The sequence below is a fragment of the Euleptes europaea genome, chromosome 10 (assembly GCF_029931775.1).
Source record: "Euleptes europaea isolate rEulEur1 chromosome 10, rEulEur1.hap1, whole genome shotgun sequence".
Taxonomy (NCBI): domain Eukaryota; kingdom Metazoa; phylum Chordata; class Lepidosauria; order Squamata; family Sphaerodactylidae; genus Euleptes; species Euleptes europaea.
Genome location: NC_079321.1, coordinates 64,153,337 through 64,176,999, shown reverse-complemented (window position 1 = coordinate 64,176,999; position 23,663 = coordinate 64,153,337). Strand labels below are relative to the sequence as shown.

The window sequence follows — 23,663 nt, the reverse complement described above, 5'->3', positions numbered from 1 at the left end:
TCTTCTAATCACAGGTATCGCCTAGGTAACCAGAGACTGTGAAGGAACTTTAAAAAGATAAGCTACTGCTATATTCATTGTTTCACGAAAGATGATGGACATAGCTTTATTGCACACAAAAGCATACAGAGTATGCAGCCAGATTCTGTGACTATACAGCATTACTAACAGACAGCGGGTTACCCCGTTATTTTTGAGGATTATAATGAATTTTGCATTTTTCACTGTGCCCCTTTGTATCACGCATATCAAACCAGGAAAGTTTCCTATGAGCTATTTCCATGACCCTTGTAGGTTGGGTTGCCAGCTCCAGGTTGGGAATTACCTGAAGATTTTGGGGGTGGAGCCCGGGGAAGGGAGGGACTTCAGAGGGGTATAATGCCATAGGGTTCACCTTGCAAAGCGGCCATTTTCTCCAGGTGAACTGATGACTTGTCACCTGGAGATCAGTTGTAGCCGTGGGAGATCTCCAGCCACAACCTGGAGGTTGGCGACCCTACTTGTAGGGCAAAATCAGAATTTTCTGCTATTTCCCCCTCCCGACTTCACAATATATTATCATTTCAGGGGTGTGTGCCCCCTTCTCTATTAAGAGGCCAAATGTAGGGAACAGACAGCAATGGCCTGGGTGCATGTAGCAACTCCTACTACCCCCTTCAAAAAACAGCAGAGACATTTCCCTCAAAAAGTGGCAGCTTTTTGAATAAGCTATTACTGATATTCATGTGACGAATGTGATGGAGTTCACAAAACATCACATTTTACCTCAATAATGAAGTAAAACGTTCCTGTGATTACTCTGAGGCTGGCTCCCTCCTTTAAGACTTTTCACACGTTTATCACATGTCAGAATATGTAAATATGGCCAAAATGACCTATCTGATGAATCCACTTAATCTGTAGAACAATTCTATGAGAAATGGCTACCATGGCATACTTATATGTCTCTAAATATTTAGAGACATAATATTAGACTTAGTCTTATTTCTCTTTAGATGAGTAGATGAGTAGTTGTTTTCCTTATCTAAGATTATACTTGACTTACTTATACAATGAGTAATTTTTTGAGAAATGGTAGTCACGGTATATTTGTTGTGTTACTCTGTGTTACGTTAGCGGCTGTCTTTCATGTTTAAGAATACACTCAATTCGTTTATTTGATTTTTTAATAATCTTTTAATTGAATAAGACTATGATGAAAACTAGTATATCGAACTAACTGTAATAAGTATAAAATCTTGTTTTTTGACTGTATAATGTTGATCAAAGAAAACACCGCCTATTGCAGACGGAAGTGAATTTTTCCCCTCCTCCCTTTTTTCCCTTTTGTATCCTATATAATTATAATAAAAGCATTAAAATTTTTTTTAAAAAAAAGACTTTTCACACCTGATATTTAAATCACCTTTGGGCAGCTTTTGAGATGTTATCATCTGATGTGGCAGGTGACAGTGATGCAGAAATGACATTCTGGTCATTGCATCTTTTATACCTAGGGTTGCCAGGTCCCTCTTTGCCACCAGTGGGAGGTTTTTGGGGCGGAGCCTGAGGAGGGCAGGGTTTAGGGTGGGGAGGGACTTCAATGCCATAGAGTCCAATTGCCAAAGTGGCCATTTTCTCCAGGGGAACTAATCTCTATCGGCTGGAGATCAGTTGTAATAGCAGGAGATCTCCAGTTAGTGCCTGGAAGTTGGCAACACTATTTATACCGCATGTATAAAAAACCCAAAACAATTCCTCCCTTTCTAACCAAGTTTTCCCCTCTTATGTCGGTCTTTTCTTTTTAAAGTAGACCACACAATCACACACCCCCATTTAATTTAATGATCCCAGAGAATGGCTCCTATCTCTGGGATTCCCTTTTCTCCAGAAAATTGTATCAAGTATATGTGGTGTGTATGAGAATAGTCCAACAATACAAGCACAAGGCTCCAGTTCCAGGAAGAAGCATGTAGGTATAGGAAATGTATTTATTTATTTATTTTTTAAAAAACTTATCTTGCCCTTTCATCCAAAAATGATACATGGGGTAGCTTGCTACAAAAATAGCAATGAAAAAACAAATAAACCCTAAGCAAAAAAATAAATAAAAAATACACCCTACAAATAGAAAGTACAATTTCTGTCAGATAAAGCAGAAACTGATAGCACCAGTAATTCCTAAGCCAAATGCACTCTGCAAAAAGTATCACTTGCATTGAAACACCAGCAGTGTAAAGGCAAGGAGGAACTCCCTTGGTTAATGGTTCTATAACCTTCACATAGGGTTGCCAGGTCCCTCGTTGCTACTGGCGGGAGAATTTTGGGGGTGGAGCCTGAGGAGGGCGGGGTTTGGGGATGGGAAGGGCTTCAGTGCCATAGAGTCCAATGGCCAAAGCGGACATTTTCGCCAGGTGAACTGATCTTTATCAGCTAGAGATCAGTTGTAATAACAGGAGATCTCCAGCTACTACCTCCAGGTATTAGCTGGTGATCTCTCACTATTACAAGTGATCTCCAGCCAACTGAGATCAGTTCACCTGGAGAAAATGGCCGCTTTGGCAATTGGACTCTATGGCACTGAAGTCTCTCCCCTCTCCAATCCTCGCCCTCCTGAGGTTCCACCCCCAAAATCTCCAGGTATTTCCCAACCTGGACCTGGCCACCCTACCATTTATACACCGCTTTTTCTGCAGCCAAAGCTACTCCTAAAAAATAATAAACCATGATAAAACTAAAAAGCAATGTTTAAACCCTATTAAACTAGCATACCTCATCAGCCACTAAGAATTGCTTGTGAGTAATAAACCAAATGCTATTTAAAATAAATGGGTCTCACAGCCCTCACCAAAGGCTGTAAGAGAGGAAGATCCTCTCATCTCCCCAGGGAGCTCATTTCCCCACCTGCCATAAAGGCTCTCTTCTTGGCCCCTGATGTTCTGACTCAGCATAGTAAATGCACACAGCGCAGGGCCTGATATATGAAAATCCATACCAAGACAGTGAAGGACAAAATGATATATGACACACTATGATTGTGTGGTTATTGCCTGAGGCTCCTCAGGCCTGTGTTCTATAACCTTATCCCCATCCCCACTTATGAAGGGGCCTTTACGTGTTAACTGGTCGTGCCACCTACATCGGCTGCAAATTGACAGCTGATGCCTACTGAGCTGTGATAGTTACTGAACAGTGGGGGAGAAGCTTTCTAATCCTATAAACCTGCTAGATATTACCAGGCTCCAACCATGCAGTGCTGTGAGGTAAATGAGGAAACTTCCATGAACTGCAGTCTGTCAGGAGGAGGGGAAAGAAATATTTGCATAAAAAAGGTGACTTGATGCACTTAAGGACACTACTTAAGATGGGAGAGGAGGAGGAGTTTTCAGAACAGAAGCCAAGTGAACTTTTGTTAGACTGTATTGTCTCAGTACTAGAGGGCCAGTGTGGTGCTGGGGGTAAAGTGTTGGGCATGGCCCAAGAAGACTTGAATTTGAATCCCTGCTCAGGGCTGAGGCTCATCAGTTGACCTTGGACCAGACACGCTCTGCCAGCAGAAATTACTCAGTGGGGTGGTGGGAGATGCAAAAAACCCTCAGAGCATGAGTGGAATATTTTGTGTGTGTGTGGGGGGGGGGAATAAGAAAGAACAACAACTTAATTTTGACATTTGCCTCTAGGTTGGTCAAAACACTTTGTGACAACATCTAGTAGAAAAAAAGGTTAGGTGCGTTTCCTATTTTAGTTTTTCATCACACAATTTTGAATTCTGGAGCTGGCACTCTAAAGGATGAAAGGTGTTTTATCTTGCTTGTAGATGCAAGTTTCATTCATGCAAGTGGGGTAGCTGACTAGTATATTGCTAACTGGATCATGATTAAATAACTGATGTGAAACTACAGAGTGATGTTCTGAAACCTTTGAGGAATGGATGGCATTCCGCTCAGTTCATTGAGGAGAAATCTGCAGTATGAGACCCACAGTATCAGAAAATGTTATAGCTTATACACATTCGCATATGTACATACAAACCCAGCCTATATGTGCATAAAAGACTATCATGAAGAATCCATTTATCATTAATGTACAGCGGCTGTGCACTTTGCCGATGCCACAGAGAAATATTTTGCATACATCTTATCTCCTAATTCCATTTGGTGGCTTCCATCTATTTTCTTATCAATGATTGCTCAGAGATGTGCCTAGTAGTTTTCTCTCTCATGGCTCAGTAAATAGTTGAATTTGTTAGCATATTAAGTGAGCAGCACTGCTATGTGTAAGCACTATAGAATATTTCATAATGGGTCTAGTTCATTGCTGATATGTGTAAGATTTATGTGTTCTGGGTCCTCGGACATTAACAGATGATAACTATACGAATCAAGGGCCATTGTATGCATAAATACTTAGTTTACTGACAGTGCAATCCTAAACAGAATTGTGTGTGTTAAGTGCCGTCAAGTCGCTTCCAACTCATGGCGACCCTATGAATGAAAGTCCTCCAAAATGTCCCATCTTTGACAGCCTTGCTCAGATCCTGCAAATTGAAGGCCGTGGCTTCCTTTATTGAGAATTACACACTTCTAAATCCACACTCTTAAATGGATTTAGAAAGATGTAACTATCCTGAGGACTACCCTGAGAGTTATTGACTCAAGGGCTTCTTAAACCAAATGTGGTTCTTTTAGCCAACTAACTGTTAAATTTAAAAATTTACAATTTATCCCTACCAGGCTTTAAACAAGAACTTTTCTTAATATAAAATATTTTTTCTTTATATATTCTTTTTATATTGTAAGAAATGAGTTCCTATCCAAATCCAGAATCCCCAAATGGATCTGTGAGTCACCACCAACGAACCAGTTCTGTAGTCCATCTTTGACAGGAGAGGAACCCATAGCAGGAGGGTCTGGCATGTCTGAAGCCAGGAGCCTGCTTTCCCTCTCACTTTTAGAAAGCAACCTGAAGTACGTCTACTCAGAATGCTACTTAGGTCTATTCAACGGAGCTTATTCCCAGGAAAATGTTATTAAGATTGCAGTCTTAAGTCTTTCATCACATATCTTCCATACAAGAGACAGGACTGCCATCTGTCTGGAATGGTTTTTGCAATTCACAGGAGCCACATGAACAACTCTGAGTTTTGGGTTTGAAAAGAAATCCCTTCCTTGAATGGTTAAGAATAAAATCCAGGAAAAGCCAGGTGTCCTTTATTTCAGTGGACCTTGTTCTATTTTCTAAGCATCTCTGAAGGCCTGATGCCTGCTCTCTTTCAATAAAACACAACAAAAGGAAGAGACCCCTATTTATTCTTGCAAATATTGCACTATTGTGAATATAAGAATGTACACAACAAAAATATGCTTTATTCTCAACTATCTGCAATACAATAAAAACACAATTGATTTTGTGATGTTGTGATGAACAGGATACTGTGCTGCCCCTGAAAGGTAAAACAGCTGATCAGCTATTTTGCTCCTGAACCTCTGGGAGCGCTACTCCAGCAGTCAATCACCTTTCGGACAGGGGATGGACTATTAAGGGGAACTGTAACTCTGCCTGGTAGCCTGGCAGAGTGGTGTAACTCTACCTCTAGGAGAGGTCAGAGAATCCAGTTATGAGGCCTGCCTTTGGTGGTGAGATAGGGTTGCCCGGTCCCTCTTCACCACCGGCGGGAGGTTTTGGGGCGGAGCCTGAGGAGGGCAGGGTTTGGGGAAGGGAGGGACTTCAATGCCATAGAGTCCAATTGCCAAAGCGGCCATTTTCTCCAGGGGAACTGATCTCTATCAGCTGGAGATCAGTTGTAATAGCAGGCGATCTCCAGCTAGTATCTGGAGGCTGGTGAGAAGTACCATTTAGTCTTATTTTTGGGAAAGGGCAGGTGTGGGTGGGTGGAGTCCTGCATGGGTATAAGGATCCAGCCTGATGGCTAGGCAGTGATAGCATGTTTGTAACTGCAAGCGTCAAAGGAAATTTAAATCACAACCTGAAGCCATTTCTAGCTTAAGTTCAAGTTCAGGCTTCTCCTGTTACTGTCTGGAGACCTGTGCTGCTAAACCATTCTTTGAAAACAACCTATAAATAAATAATTCACATTTGTTATTTTTTTACAACTCCTCTCCCAGTGATCTCTGCGTTCTTCTTGCTCAATACCAAACCTATTTCATGGCAGGGAACCCAAAGCCTTTATCCCACTACCTCAGCTATACCTTATAACTGAGGGGAACCACTGAAGGGAATTTTCTTTTAAAGAGCCGGGTTCCCCACAGGCACGGTGATGGAAGAAGGAGCACCCAGAGCAGGGGGACTGGAGGGAGGGGGGGTGCCACCCGCACCCAAGTGCGCACTGGAGCCAGGCACTGGGGCAGAGATAAATGCGCCAGGTGAGGCGTGCGGTGGCCGCCCTCACAGAAACAAAAAAAGAGGGAGAGCAAGCGGCCAGGCGGGCAGCGCGCGGGGGCAAGTGCCCCCACCAGACCCCACCCCTGGTTCCCCAACATTTTAAGAGTTTGTGTGCATCCCCTCAGATTATTTATTGGAGCCTGTCACATATGTTGTTTCACTGAGAGGCAGCTTGGTGTAGTGGTTAAGAGCGGTGGTTTGGAGCGGTGGAGTCTGATCTGGAGAACCGGGTTTGATTCCCCCACTCCTCCACATGAGCAGCTAATCTGTTGAACTAGATTTGTTCCCCCGCTCCTCCACATGAAGCCAGCTGGGTGACCTTGGGTGAGTCATGCTCTCTCAGCCTCACCCACCTCACAGGGTGTCTGTTGTGGGGAGGGGAAGGGAAGGAGATAGTAAGCCGGTTTGATTCTGCCTTAAGTGGTAGAGAAAGTGGGCATATAAAAACCAACTCTTCTTCTTCTTCTGAACTGATAAACAATGAATGATGTGGATAACAAAATGGCTGTTGTAGATTTCTTTTTACATTTGAATATCTGTTCTGGGGGATAGAAGTTTCTTGGTCAGTCACACCTTGCAAAGCTTCTGCCTCAAACTTGTAGAGCTGTTTCCTCCCAGAAATTGTCTCTGGAGAGGAAAGGTACATTTGGACTGAATGCACTGAGGGCCCTGCCAGAGCAACCCCTCCACTCTAAAAATGTTACACACAATGTTAGACTTTCTGTAGCTTATAGTTTGATTACACCCATACACTTTTTAAATACTCCTGCACTTCAGCAGTTTTGTAAGATATATGGAGCTGAAAATGGCTTTGTAATGTTTGCTTAAGATTAAGGGCTGTTTTGTTCTTGTTTTATGTGCCCTGGCTTCATTTTTGGATAAAAATCCCAATGCATGTGACTTTCCAAAGCTATGCACGTCCGACACTGTATCCTTTCCCTGAAAATTGTGATCGCACAATAACCACTTTGCATTGCAATAAAAATGTTGCATTATAATGCAAATTAAATTTCATTTCCTGCAACTTTCGGCAAGATCATAGAAACCCTTTTGTGGTCGCTTTATGTTGGAGCTGCTTCATTAATCAGCTCATTCACAGATGTGCAAAAAGTTGGTCTGTATTTCCAAGCTGCCACAGTCTTGCTCCCTTGCTGAGTTTAGAGAGGATCCCTCTCCTCTCCTCCTACCGCGGCAATTACAGTAGTGGTTTCAGGAGAATTCTCATGCTTGATAGGATTTGTCATGTAATTGTAACAAGTGGCTTTTGTGTTTAGCTTATTTGTTTTTCCTTCTGGCAGTTAGCTTGATTGCATCTGAATTAATCCCATGTCTTTTGAAAGTGACAGGAATATATTAATTGCCGTTAATGTTATCCTTTTGAGGTGGGGGAAAAACCCTCCAGCATTATCACCTGATCAACAGTGTTGTCTTAATAGATAAGACTTTAGGCTGGAACCAAATTCTTAACATTACTTCTGAGTCATTCTGTGACCCTTAAAATGTCCTTTAAATTTTGAGGGTTACCGCATTATGTATTCCCAGCGATGTATTAAGAGTTTGAAAATGCTATAAAAACATCGGTTTAAAAGGGTTTTTGGATGCCACGACTAAAAAATGGTTGGAAGACGTCTTCACAGCTAAAGGGGCCAAACAAGTGCGAATAGTATTTTTTATAACATTTTCAAACTCTTAATACATCGCTGGGAATACATAATGCGGTAACCCCCGCTGCGTACCATTTTCTCCCACCATTTGCTGTTTTTATCGTAAAAGGTTCTACAGAACAGAGATATCCCACCTTTCTTTAGATGTAGTATGACCATCACAAGGGCCCATTTTGCACTGAAGGTCTTGGTCATGTTTAAGTTACAGCTGGTATATTGTGTTTTTTTGAATATGAACTGGTACTAGGCTGCCATCCCTGAATTAGATTTTGCTTCAATTGTATGCATGGAGTGTCTGTGATAAGGTGATTTTTAACACCATGCTGGAAGTGTTTTTTTATTGTAAATTAACAATAATGTTGATTTGGCTAGTAACACTATTCTGCTTTGGTTGTTCTAAAATCAAGTGGTCATGAATCTTCAAAGGAATCCATACATCTCAGTATGAAACATGCTACTGTCCAATTTATGTAGGAGTGTTGTTTTTTTTTTACAGGGGTCTCACAGCTCTGTAACACTAATGAGCCACAAGAAGGCTGCCAATGTGTGGTGAGAAATAAAATAAGGAAATGCTCCTGCATTTCCAAAATACTTGCTTCCAGAGGAGATTGCACGATCTCTGCATGATCAATCCCTACAGCAGGAAAACCTGCCTTGATCCTGGAGGAAAGTATACGTGTTTTCACCCCAATTTTAAGTTGGGGGGGGGAGTGTGATCCAGCTATCAGAAGTATGGGAAATGTTGCCGTAACTACTTCTAGCAGCTGAATTGCCTCTTCGGTTCCCTCAGGGCTGCCATTGCTGACTCAAAGAAATCCTGAGTGAGTTCATGAGTATGCGGGGCTATGGCCTGAGTTGCCTATTTCAACACATAGGTGGGTTGCCTTTAATGCTACACCAGTTTGGGCAGTAACCTGGCAAATATTGGTGGCTGAAGAGCTGCCTGCATGGGAGTTTGGGACCCATTCACTTAGAATAGGAGCTGCATCCACTGCTGCTAGGTTGAGAATGCCGGGGCAGGTGATTCAGTGGCTTGGTAGGTGGCAGTCACAGTTTTTTAAGGCTTACATTAGATAAGCTGACAATTTTTATTTTTTGCAGGTGTGAGCATATCAAGAAGCCCGATCAGGGTGCTGGTGGTGGGCCATTCCATCGTCTTCTGGGCGAGCAAGAGAGCAGCTGCTTGTGAGATGGGATCGCAGTTGGGCCTCTATCCCATGGCCAGCGTCCAGTGGCGGGGCCTTCGGGGTATGTTATGGAGCCAGCTTCTGCCCTCCCTCCAACAGGTCTTGAGGGAGGGCAGGCGTCCCGATATTCTCGTCCTGCATCTGGGTGAAAACGACCTGGTGCAGACGAAAGGAATGGCGCTAATGTGGAAAATACTTAGGGACCTAAAACAGGTAAAAAGTTTGTTACCCAGGGTCATTATCCGGAAATTCTCCTCCGTCATTCCTTTATTGGCATAAAAACATAATACAAAAAGGGTACAAAAGGAATGTAGATCTTAAAAAGTGCCCTTTATGGAACAGTTAAAAGACAGTTACATCAAATGGCACTGTTTGTTGATACTGCCATCTAATTAACCATTTGGCGGGCTTTTAAAGCAAACTTTAAAAACTGTGCCCCTGTCTCCAATACATGGGGTGAACGATTGTTCAATAAATAGGAAACGTTAAAAGAATCTGAGACTTTCTGTCTATTAACCAACAGGGGGTTGGGTCACTATCATTTGGTCCAATTTTCTATAGAGGAGGATTTGGAGGGGAGCTCGGAAGCCCACTTGGACTGAGTGCACAAGGGCCACAATTAATAGTGTGGTGTGTAGGGTAATTTTGGATAGTGGAGGTGCGTGCATACCACACGACTCCGTTAGATATGATATGCCACACCTGTATAGGGAGGATAGCGTGCATCTTTCAGATGCACCCAGAAGGGTGCAACATCTGTTTGGCAGATCTATGTTAGGGCCTCCAGGACATTATAGTCAGTAGGTGAGGCAAGGGCTGTTAAGCTAGGCTAGCCCCCTTGTGTGGCAGGGATAGGGAGGGCTGGTCAAAATAGGTGAGGATGGTCAGCAAACATCATGCGGCATCAGCAGTGATGGAGGCCATGTCCAGACTCCAGAACAGTGTGTCACTGGCTGTGCGATGTGCTGTGGCTGGGAAGTAGCACCCTCAGTGCTGAACAACATCTTTCTGAACCTGGTAGTGGCCGTGCAGCACATCAGGGGAAGGGGATGAGGATGGGCATCTCGTGGCATGTTGTGTGTAGGTGATGACAATCAAGGCCAGCAGAAGATGCAGGCTGAATGTGGAATCAGGGTGAGTCTGCCCAACAAAGGCAGCCATTGCCCGGCTACCTAGCACAGCCTGCCCATTTAAATATTTTAGCATAATTAATGATCTGACATAGATCTGCACAATTAATTATTTAAATAAACTAGTTAAAACCAATACTGCTGTCTCGTGTCTTCATTGGGGGTGCTTGGGGCCAAAGGCTGCTTCCACATAAGAGGATTCTCCTCACTGCTTTCTTTGCCACTGCAAATGTAAAGTTATGCATATTGTCAATGGGGCTTTCATACATGGCACTCTTTTGCACACCTTCTTTTTCTCCCCCTGCCCCCCGCAGTGTATCCCTTCCACCTATACTTTGCAACAATTCTGCATTGGTTCTTAAGGTTGTGGTTGTTATGGCCGTTATGAAAACTTGCAGACCATTTTTTTGTTCTTGAAATAGATGAGTAGCAATCGATCATTATAGTGCTATAGCGCAATATCAAGATACAAACAGTATCCCTCCAGTCCAACCATCTTACAGTTCCCCTATCCCATTCTTTTCCAGGCCACTGGGACAAAAACTGCCCACACATTTTCATTTCTATCTCTTCAATGTAAAGGGCTGAAGTAATAACTATTTTTTTAAAAAAATAAAAACTAACAATTCAAAAGAACTAATATTTCAAGTGGAACTAGATAAGTGATGATATATAATTAGCAATTATTTTATTATTTTAAAAAGCTTGCAAAAAGACCTGCTGCAATTGCACAGCAGGAAAATGTGTTGGGAAAATGGCACCTGTAAACTGCTGATGACTGGAAAATGATGCTGATGTAGACAGGAATTTGCAGCACCATTCATTCTACATGAGATACTAATGTGTTCAGACTGTGTTCTTCCCAAAGAGATGGGAATAAAGCAGGTTTGGGAAACAGCATTCTGAGGATGGGGAAATCTTGGGATGATTAGAGTAAACATTATCATATGATTGGTCCCAAGAAAGGTACTTCAAAAGGGCCCCATGGCGCAGAGTGGTAAGCTGCAGTACTGCAGTCCAAGCTCTGCTCATGACCTGAGTTCGATCCCGATGGAAGGTAGCCGGCTCAAGGTTGACTCAGCCTTCCATCCTTCCAAGGTTGGTAAAATTAGTACCCAGCTTGCTGGGGGGAAAGGGAAGATGACTGGGGAAGGCACTGGCAAATCACCCTGTAAAACAAAAGTCTGCCTAGAAAACGTTGGGATGTGATGTCACCTCATGGGCCAGGAATGACCTGGTGCTTGCACAGGGGACCTTTACCTTTTATCTTTAAAAAAGGTACTCCAGTTTGGAAGCCAAAGCAGAGCAAAATCTCTGTTTGGAAGAAGTTAGTAGTATTTAGTGTGTCTCTTTATTTGGAGTTTGTCTGAAAGATGGGCTGGTACTTTTGATGGGAGGGGACTCTAACTGTATGCATCTGGAATCAAGCTGTGGGGGAAGCAGCTTTAGGAGACAAGCTTGAAATGGAAAATGGGCAAAAAAAGTTAAGTGCCCGCTCTCTCCTGCTACATTTCTGCACCAAATTGTCCCCCCATAACTGGTTTTCCTGAGAAGTAGAAGTCAAGGTTTCATTATATATGTGTTTGCCTAGTTGAGGTCTGAGTGAGAGTTAGCTGTCTGAGCTGAATAGATGAAAGAGTTAACCTCTGTGTGTTGGAGAGTGTGATACTGCATTATGTATTCCCAGCGATGTATTAAGAGTTTGAAAATGTTATAAAAAATACTGTTCGCACTTTCTATGTATTCCCACCGATGTATTAAGAAACTGTTATAAAAAATACTGTTCGCACTTTGGCCCCTTTAGCTGTGAAGACGTCTTCCAACCATTTTTTAGCCGTGGCATCCAAAACCCCTTTTAAAGCGATGTTTTTTATAACATTTTCAAACTCTTAATACATCGCTGGGAATACATAATGCGGTAACCCCCAATGAATGAAACAATGCTGTATTTGCTAGAGAACCAGCTATGTGTTCACAGAATGGATCGGAATCTGAGTCACGGGCAGAGGTGGATCTTCTGTGAAACTAATGAAGCTTAAGCTTCAGGGCCCCTAATTCTGGAGAGGCCCCCTGAAGCAACTTTTTTTTTTTAATGAGTGAATTTCTCAACAAAATAGATGGAGGGTTTTTTAGTGATAAAATCATAAGCCAATGGGTTGAAGTCCTTAATATTGACTTTAGAATATGCTCTAATACCCATTTCATATGGCCTCAAAATGTCCCTGTCATTGGTCAAATTTCACAGTTTTCTCAGGGGCTTGCTGTGCTCGAACCCCCAGCTGTAAGGGCTCTCTGAGCAAACCAGAATCTATTCACAGCCTACATTTGGGCAGCTGGATCCTCAAATCCTTCGCTGGTGCACGGCTTACTAGTTCTATAGTTTTATTTCATCACTGTATGGCCCATTTTCTATTTAATAAAATTTTTATTTTTTTCCAAATTTGTTCATATTCAATTACAAATATCCATTAACAAATTATATAGTATACAAAACTTTTTCTTATCATAACTAACATGTATATCTTTGACTTCCCCTCTCCTCTCCTCTGTCTCTTTATTATCATTGTTGCTCTCTTTGTATCTATTGTCTAATTCTTTATAATAAATCACCCATATCATTTACTTGTAAATATAATTAATTCATATCTTTTCTTAATTATTTCAGCATATCTGAATTAGATCAAAATATATCCCTTGATATCACAATTAAATTCATTCATACAATATTTTGTCCATGCCTCCCATTCTGCCACAAATTCAATGTCTTCTTTTTGGTTTATTAACGCTGTAAGTTTTGCCATTTCAGCTAGTTCCATCATTTTATCTATCCACGCAGTCTTATTTGGTATCTCGGTCATTTTCCATTTCTTAGCGTAAACCAATCTAGCTGCTGTAGTGGCATACATCAAAAACGATCTCTGAGTCACTATGGTATCCGGTATTATACTTAACAGCATCATCTCCGGTGTTTTAGGGATGTTTTGTTGTAATATCAACCTTAATTCATTATAAATCATATCCCAAAAGTTCTTTGCCTTCTCACATAGCCACCAAATATGATGAAAGGAACCCACTTCTTCTTGACATTTCCAGCAATTTGGTGACATATTTCCATACATTTTTGCTAATTGTTTTGGTGTTAGATACCATCTATAAATCATTTTATATATATTCTCTCTCAGTGATTGTGATTGTGTCATGTCCTTTGACCAGAGTCTTTCCCATTTATACATATGGATATCATGTCCCAAGGTCTGTGCCCATGTTATCATCATTGGTTTAACTTGGTCTTGTTCTGTATACAAAATCAATAACATCTTATACATTTTTTATATTAAGCGTTCATTATTATCTAACAACATTCGTTGAAAAGATGATTTATCGTTAATAAAACCTAACTTCATATCTTGTATAAATACAGACTGTATTTGATGATATGGAAACCAAGTGATGTATTCCTTCAGTTCTTCATATTCTTGTAGGGCACATTTATAGTCCTTCCATATCAGTAAATCTTGATAGGTAAAAAATTGTACTGGTCTCAGTGGTCTCAATGTCAACATCTCTTGCGTAGAGATCCATAATGGTGTTCTAGGTTCCAGAAGATGTTTATATTTTAGCCAAATTTAAATGAACGAAGATTTAACAATGTGATGCTGAAAAGTCTTATGAATTTTAAGTTTGTCATACCATAAATAACCATGCCACCCATACCTATTGTCATAGCCTTCCAAGTCCAACAATCAATTATTTTTTAATTGTATCCAATCTTTTAGCCATACTAAAGCTGATGCTTCCGCATATAGTCTAAAATTTGGTAAAGCAAATCCTCCTCTTTCTTTAGAGTCAACCAAGTATTTATAGGCAATTCTAGACTTTTCCCCTTGCCATATAAAATTAAGCAAGTCCTTTCTCCAAACATCAAAGTATCTAGAGTGTTCCACTATTGGTAAGTTCTGAAATAAAAAAAGTAACCTTGGTAAAATGTTCATTTGGTCTGTATGGCCCATTTTCAAGGACTCCACCCCACCACCCTGTTCTCTGCCATTTGGGCCTTGAGATCCTTGCAAGGGCAGCAAGGCCCTTTGAACCTTGTTGGATGTTGCCCTATTGTTGCTGGTTGCGAAGGGGGCCCTATAATAGTTCAAGCTTCAGGGCCCCAAAAATGTAGGTCCACCACTGGTCACAGGGTGAATGAAATTGTGGGTAGCAACTACAGAATTTTGAAGGGATTGAAAAATTCAGAGTTAATATTCAATAATAAATCAGTTTCATAGCATGTTTAATATGCAGCACATAAATATCTTCCTTCCCAAATATGGTCAAAGGATTCTATTGTATGTTTTTAAGACCATTTTGATTTTATGTTTTGTGGTCTCCACTGCAAGTGTACCTCTCAATTCCAGGATATCTCCAACTGGGCACATTATTATTTTCATTCTATTTGATAATAGCTTTTCAAATAGCCTGGATTTACATTCCCTATGAGCTATATTAAAAAGCAGAGCCACATTACATTCCAGTCCCTTCTCTCTGGTTTGATAGTCTACACAAATACAAACCATAACACTCTCCTCCGTATATTGCTCAAGCAAGGTAGGCATAAGATGTCTGTTCGTGGCCTCTGAAGATGTTCCAATCTATTTTGCTAGTGTAATGTTGGTATATATATATATAAAATAGACTAAACAAAACATTTTTAAAAAGGTAAAGGTCCCCTGTGCAAGCACCGGGTCATTCCTGACCCATGGGGTGACATCACATCCCGACGTTTACTAGGCAGACTTTGTTTACGGGGTGGTTTGCCAGTGCCTTCCCCAGTCATCTTCCCTTTACCCCCAGCAAGCTGGGTACTCATTTTACCGACCTCGGAAGGATGGAAGGCTGAGTCAACCTTGAGCCAGTTACCTGAAACTGACTCCCGTCAGGATCGAACTCAGGTCTTGAGCAGAGATTGGACTCTGAATATATATATATTCTGAATATATATATATACTCCAGTCATATATATACTACATATAGTAGACTAAACAAAACATACATAAATAAAAATGAAGTTTCAAATAGATTGTGGTCCTTGTTAAAAACTCTACTAACTTTACTGTTAGGAATGCAACTGCAGTAAGGTATAGTGAAAGGCTTCCTCCCAACCAATTTATGCAAAGCCTTTTAATCCCAAAGCTATCACAGCATACAAAAAACCAACGTAGCCACAAACTGATTCTGTTGTTATCTCAAGATGTAGGGCACCGCGTAGACTGAAAATCCACAGGTGGTGCGTTCTTCAACACTCCACTTGCAAAATTCCATTACGTACTCTGAAATAGCAGCCTTTTATGTTGCAGGAGACAAGACTGTCTTATATGGATGCGTCTCATTATAAATATAGTATTTTATGTATACCTCAAAACATTGATTCCTAATCTGTGTAATTCATTTTGTAGCTGTCATTACCAGTCTGAAATGTGGAGCACTTGTTTGACTAAGCATGTCAATATTAGGATATCTGCATAATGTAAACAGAGCAAGGCGGTGAGCTGGATTTGACCAAGTAAGGTTAAATAGCCATTAAATAGCTCACTGGGCACAATGAGCATTTTGCGGTGCGCTCCCCAACTCATAAATCATTGAATTGTCCTGAGGCACCTTTTGTTCTCCTTCTGTAAGTTGCAGTCCTAAGCCCATTTGGGAAGCACTCATAGTGAGATCTGAGGGACTTGCAGTACAATCATAAACCTGATTACACAGGAGTAAATCAATATGGATGACAGCTAGGTGGCCAAGAGAGAGCTGTTGTTTGGCTGAGTTTTTGCTGTGGTTATTCAATTCTGGTTTTGAGACTGGCAATGTTGGAAGTACATGCACCCCCAAAGCCTTAATTAACTGTTAATATTTTTGTCTGTATTAAGAGTGTGTATTGTCTGGAAGGGAATGAATTCATAATGGCAGACACAGAGGTGTTTTTAGTCTGCGTTTAGTCAACATTGGCGCTTATCATAAATTTATACCCAGTCTACCATTTTTCCCATTGATCTTGCTTTAATAAAGTTTTCATATCAAACACTTCCTAGAACTGCTGACAGGAAGATCAGTGTGTCTCACATATATTCCCAAGAGGATATCGCTAATAAAGTGAATTGTTAAACTAACACAGATTACTGGGAATGTGTTTGCTTTGCTTTTCATAATAGGTGTCCTATATTCGTAAAAATAGTTTTCCAGAAAATTTCTCTTTCATCAGTGAGCAGTGGTCTTCTTGTGTTACTACATGGCTCCCTTGTGGTTGTATTTAATATAATGCAGTGGTTCTCAACCTTTTGTATCTTATGTCCCATCAATCACTCTATCAAAGAGTATGGGTTTCACCATGTTAGAAACAAAAAGCCCATTTTTATGAGAATATTTTTGTGTTTATAGGCAGTCTATTGTTATATTTATTTTTTTAAGATAAGTTGCAAGGACATAAAAAGTGCTGTAGTGTTATTGGGAGTAAATTTTATTACTGTGTAGGGTTGCCAATGCCCACTGTGGGCATGGGATGGGTCAATGGCATGACATCACGTCTGAGTGGAACTCTCTAGGAATCATCACAAACTCTGTGGTGGTTGTACCACAAAATTTCCAGATCTACCTGAATCTTTGCATTAAACAAATCTTCAATGTAACAGCTGGTATTTAATTATAAATTGCTTTAATTTAACTGTCTTCAGTCAAGCTGGTCCATTCCTAACATCTGATATGGCCCCTAGTTAGCTGTTCCTTCCCCCCTTTGGGGGGGAGGGGCTGAACAGATTCACACAGAATTTCAGATAAAGTTGCCCCTGCAGCAAGAAAGCAGCTGGACACTGAATTAGTGTGAACAAGGTTTTTAACAGGTGTTTTAATTGGCATTTTTTATTAATAGAAATAATATAGACAGTAACATTCTGCAAAACCAGGTATTCAGAGGACCTATATTCAGTTTACCCTGTGTGGACAACATGTATGATTCCTAATTAACCAAGGTTATTCAATATGCTGAGAATATTCTAAAATGAAAATATAAAGCTCTGTAGCCTTAGCCAGTAATTTTTAAATAGTTAGCAGAAGCTGTCTCTGTTTATGACACGGAGCCAGCAAGGAGTAATTTATCACTGCTAAAAAGCACATCCATTCAGCAGCGCTTCAATTAACATCAGTATGTCAGGCCTTTAAACCTTGTAATATTTTTGAAACGATCTACTCTGCAAGCACATCCAGAAAAGAGTTCCTATTTGTTCCCCCCCTCCCCTGTATTATTTTTGTAAAGAAGAGAGAGGCTCTTATTCTTGGCTTTCAAAGCAAACACAACATCATCTGAGGTTTGCCTACATTTTCCCACTCTGTGTTCACCCTACAGTATGGATTCTCATCTGACTATTGGATATGGCAACTTCATTTTTACTCATGCGTCATCAGCCATTCCCCATGTATCATATCCATCAGCTACTCCCCAAATATCACAACAATGTCTAGAGCAGAATGCAGTTGATTGTCTTTTAGGTTTGGCTATACTTGCATAATATAACTAGGAAATGCAGAAATCAGGAGTGATTATAAAATTAGTAGGGTTGCCAGGTCCCTCTTCACCACTGGCAGGAGGTTTTTGGGGTGGAGCCTGAGGAGGGTGGGGTTTGGGGAGGGGAGGGGCTTCAATGCCATAGAGTCCAATGGCTAAAGCGGCTATTTTGTCCAGGGGAACTTATCTCTATCGGCTGGAGATCAGTTGTAATAGCAGTAGATCTCCAGTTAGTACCTGGAGGTTGGCAATCCTAAAAATTAGGCTGCTTCCACACAGCAATGATTCTGTACATTAAATACAGAGAATGTGGGGGAAATGGTGCGAAGGTGGGCAGGACCCCTGCCTAGCAAGAATATGCTCATCATTCCTCATATATAGCATGCTAATGTCTGGACTGTGTTCTTTCCAAAATGATTCATATGAAGCAGGTTTGACAAACAACATATAGGGAAGCCCTGGAAACAGGATGATCACAGCATACAACTGTGTGAAAGCCCCCCCCCCAATGCTGCAGTTTGAAAAACCTTTGTATAGACACAATCTTAGATTTAAATTACACACACACACACATGCACGCAGATTACTTTTAAAAGCCTAAGAAAATGAAACAATTTTACAAAATTATGAGTGTAACATGAAAAATGTGAGATTCTCACTTGCAAGATTTTGGGATCTAGGGAGGCAAGCTTCCCAGAGAGATTTGTACTCTTTTGTAGTACATTTGTAGTAGATACGCTGACCTGCTGAGCAAAGTGCTTCTGCCTGTCCGATATCCCAGGCAGGCACTGTGCCCTTACAAAGGGTATGCGCCAGTTTGTCCTTACAATAAACATGTAAGCAGGGTAATAAATGTCACATCGCACAGATGTTTCATCTAGTTCTCAGTAGGTAGCATTTACTGGATATGTCCTCATGACATCTGTTGGTGGACAACTCTGCAAATTAAGATTTGCTGTTTCAGCAGCCATTATTTTCATTAGCCAATTCCCTTGCAGCAAGACTACCAGCATTTAACTTCACTTTTAAAATCCGAAGAGTTAGCTTCACTTCTTGAAAAGCAGAAGTTAAAGTAAGGGAGTTGCAATAAGTGCTATCAGCACTTTTTCAGTGGTTCCCTCAATTTCCCAATTTTCCTGTTGGAAAAACTGAAAAGTCTCAGGACTTTTTCATGTTATGCATTTTGAGTGTGAAATACCTTGCTTTTAACAAGCACTGCACTCATTCTACATAAGAAAATATTTCATAGTAGGGTTTCTTTTCAGTGCTCCTGCAAATTTTCCAATTTTCCTACTGGAAAAACGAAAATAAATGTCCCTGGAAATGTGTCTGTTTCCCCCCTGCGCCTTCATGTGGTATTCCTGTTTTCAGTGGTGGCCCTATGTTTATGAGCACTGAGATATCCTCTTTTGCATATTGTCATACCCAGATACACTTTTCCAGGAATAACTCGGCTCCTTTTCTCAGAGCTATACAATTTGCCAATTGTTTTCACGGCAGCATTCCATACCTTCATCTCACAAAAACAAAGGGTTGGATCCAACCAGTTTTTCTACTGCTGAAAATGGGAGGAGGAGGTGGTCCCTTTGGACCACCAAAAAGCTAGTAAGTACGGGACATACGAGGACAAAAGCCATGTGGGACAGGGGCTGTAGTAAGGAAGATAATTAGATGAGATTAACTGAAAATGCTGGCTGGATCTGAGTGCATTGACTGTATTAGCTGGAGAAAAATCCTATCATGTTAGCAATTTGCTCTCAGTATCCTCACATTAGATTCAGTAGCTTGCTGGATCAAATAAAACTGTTGGATTTTCACAGTACATTTCTTGGACACCCCCCTGCACACACATTATCTGGCAAGGCACTGTGGCGGTGTACAAAATTGATGATTTTACAAAAAAATCACAGTTGCATTTTGCAGGCTTGACTTTGACGTTATGACTGTTCAAATGAGCTCTTGCTTACCCTTAATTCACCCTTACAGTTAGCGTTGCAGCATACAGGTTTTTCCCCTTCCTGAATGACACCAAAATGTAAGGGTCATTTTGCAATGTATGTGCAGTGAGCAAGGTTTCTGATTCTACTGTACAAGTCAATTATGAAATGAGCATTTACACAATTGGACACATCTTAATTCATCATGATGACTGACTTCTGACAGAAACTACCTATCTGAGTGATGCTAATGGAGCCATTCACCTGAATAATGGTACATTGAATAGGAGTGAAGAGTTCACAGTGTGTGTTTCAAAGAAATTCCCTACTTCCATGAAATGATCCTGCTGAATTATAGAAATTACTGTGGGAAGTTTGCATATACAAATAATGCAATCCTTCCTATGTATGTTGTTTATGCCATCAATATGCATGGTTCTTCACAGGGAACCAGAAGACAGATTCCTGCCCCAAGGAACTTACAATTTTTCTGAAATCTTTTATTCAAATGAAGGTGAGAATGCTACATGGGGAATAAACCATAAATGGGGTGGGAAAGAATAGGAATAGTACATGAGTAAGCACCAGTACTCATATATAAGGTCATGCCAATTTCCACCAATTACTGCCACAGCACCTGAGAGAGCCCTGGAAAAGGGTGCTGGCATTCAATAGCAGTGAGTACCATCACAAAAAAGCACTGGTTTTGGGTAAATAGTCGGATAGATAAAATCTAATGAGTCATGTTTCAAAAAGGGTACAGCCTCCTAAAACCTGACAAATGGCATTCTAACATTCATTAAAGCTCTTGGGGGGGGGGGGAATCAAAGGACTTTTACTTATATTAAAAGTTCATATTCAAGTCAGAAAGCTGGCATTTTTTTACACACAACTAATTGTCACCTAAGAAGTATTTCTTTTGTCCAGTAACCCAGAAGAAAGAATTCAAACTGTATTCACATCTGACATAGACCATGAAATACGTGGCATGTATAAAGAGAAGCCAGTCTGAGAGTCAGTGTGGTGTAGTGGTTAAGAGTGGTGGACTCTAATCTGGAGAACCTGGTTTGATTCCTCCTCTCCTCCATGTCAAGCCTACTGGATGACCTTGGGCCAGTCACAGTTCTCCCAGAACTCACTCAGCCCCACCTACCTCACAAGGTGCCTGTTGTGGGGAAAGGAAGGGATTGTGATTGTAAGCCACTTTGAGACTCCTTATGGTAGAGAAAAGCAGGGTATAAAAACCAACTCTTCTTCTGAGTTGAAATATTTGCATTTGTTCCCATGGCAAAAAAAAAAAAAATTCCCAGTGCAGTTACACAATATGTTTCATATTTCAGGTCTCTACATTTTTATTTACATCACACCCCTTTGCAGTTGTTAACGCAGCTGTAGGTTCCTGATCTTTATCACTCACATGGCCAGCAGTAACTGTGGATCATCCCACACCACATTGCCCTTTGTTTGAGAAACAATTAACTAACTTGTAACTGATTCTGTCATCCTCCCTCTCACCCACCATGGGCAAAATTTGATACCTAAGTGCCATCGAGTAGCAATCTACTTATGGAGACCCCAGCAAGGGGCTTTCAAGGCAAGTGAGAAGCAGAGGTGGTTGGAAATTGTCTTCCTCTGCAGCGTAGGGTTGCCGGCTCCGGGTTGGGAAATACCTGGAGATTTGGGGGGTGAAGCCTGAGGAGGACAGGGTATGAGGAGGGGAGGGACTTCAGTGGGGTATAATGTCATAGAGTTCACCCTCCAAAACAGCCATTTGTCCAGGTGAAATTATCTCTGTTGCCTGGAGATCAGTTGCAACAGAGGGAGATCTCCAGCCACCACCTGGAGGTTTGCAATCCTACTGCAGAGTCTTCCTTGGTGGTCTCCTATCCAACCAACCACCCTGCTTGTTCTGATGAGGCTGGGCTATGCCATGCTGCCTTCCTTCCCAGAAGCAAAATTAGAAAGAGCAAAAGCCATTTTGGGGAGCTTTTCAGAATTAAGACAAAGACAATTCTACTCCCAGGAAGAACAGATAAACTTTGGCTGTTACCGCACTAGGTATTCCCAGCGATGTATTGTGTGTGTAAAGTGCCATTGAGTCGCAGCCGACTTATGGCGACCCCTTATGGGGTTTTCATGGCAAGAGACTAACAGAGGTGGTTTGCCAGCGGTGTATTAAGAGTTTGAAACTGTTACAAAAAATACTGTTCACACTTTGTTTGGTCCCTTTAGCTGTGAAGACGTCTTCCAACCATCTTTTAGCCGTAGTATCCAAAAACCCTTTTAAAGCGATGTTTTTTATAACATTTCCAAACTCGATACATCGCTGGGAATACCTAGTGCGGTAACACCCGCTGACCTGTTGCGAGAAGTGAAGTTTAATAAAGCAATACAAGCAGGGGACCCATGACAGCTCACAGGGAGCATCTCATTTCCCCATGTTGCCACCTTCTCAGACTATTTCCTCTTTATTTTTTCTGACAGCACCAACCTCTTCCCTTTTTCTTTCTTCTCTCCCTCTGGCCGACTGACCAATCTACCTGCTTTTATCTGTCCCAGCAGTCTTCAATTTCCCCTCCTTCCCTCTCCCTGGCAGCCTTTCTTCTTTTCTTCCTTCCCACCCACCTCCATCCCTTTTCCTGTACTTCCTTTTTCTTCTCCCCTTCTCTCCCCCTTCCATGCCTTTTATTGTTCAGCCCCCCCACACACACACACACTGTTGTTGGAAAGAAAGCAGCTTGGCAATAATTTTTTGTTGCTCAGCAAACACCAAAATAGCCACCAACATCTCAGAATGTAGTCTCATGAGACCTCAATTTAACGAAACATATGTTTTGGTTCCATTTCAGCGCTGGGCAAGAAACTGATGCTGACTCCCTCCAGTTCTCTCCCCACCCCCACCCCCCAATTTCCCTGGTTAATGAATTTGTTCTCCTAATATAGCTTTCTAGAGAGCCAGTGTGGTGTAGAAGAAGAAGAAGAGTTGATTTTTATATGCTGACTTTCTCTATCACTTAAGGAAGAATCAAACCGGCTTACAATCACCTTCCCTCCCCACAACAGACACCCTGTGAGGTTGGTGGGGCTGAGAGAAAGTGACTTGCCCAAGGTCACCCGGTTCTCCAGATTAGAGTCCATCTCTCCAAACCACCACTCTTAACAATTACACCATGCTAGTGGTTAAGGTGTCAGTCTAGGACCTGGGAAACTCAGGTCAAATCCCCACTCATGCCATGGAAGCTTGCTGGGTGACCTTTGGCCAGTCACACACTCTCATCCCTGACCCTGGCTATTATTTGGATGAGAGACCTCCAAGGAAGTCCAGGGTGGCTATGCAGAGTCAGGCAAAGGCAAACCAACTCTGAATGTCTCTGGCCTGGAAAATTCCACCAGGGGTTGCTATAAGTCAGCTGTGACTTGATGGCAAAACTCTCTGTCTCTGTCTCTGTCTCTGTCTCTGTCTCTCTGTCTCTCTGTCTCTCTCTGTCTCTCTCTGTCTCTCTCTGTCTCTGTCTCTGTCTCTGTCTCTCTCTCTCTCTCTCTCTCTCTCTCTCTCTCTCTCTCTCTCTCTCTATATATATATATATATATATATATATTCTCTCTCTCTCTCTCTCTCTCTCTCTCTCTCTCTCTCTCTCTCTCTCTCTCTCTCTCTCTCTCCAGGAAAAAAAAAAAAAGAGAGAGAGAGATATTTCTCCTTGCCCTGCAGCTTCAAGTGGAAAAATCCTCAATATTAAAGGAATACATTGATGGCATGCCATGTTACTGTGTAACTGCAGTGTTGTTTAATATCTGTCAAAATTTATAACATTATATATATATAT

At 41.4% G+C, this 23,663-nt stretch overlaps 1 protein-coding gene across 1 annotated transcript in view; it reads left to right on the top strand.

Moving 5' to 3' along the window:
• SCML4 (Scm polycomb group protein like 4) overlaps positions 1-23,663 on the top strand; it is a 98,581-nt gene that overhangs the window by 8,845 nt on the left and 66,073 nt on the right. The window lies entirely within an intron of this gene.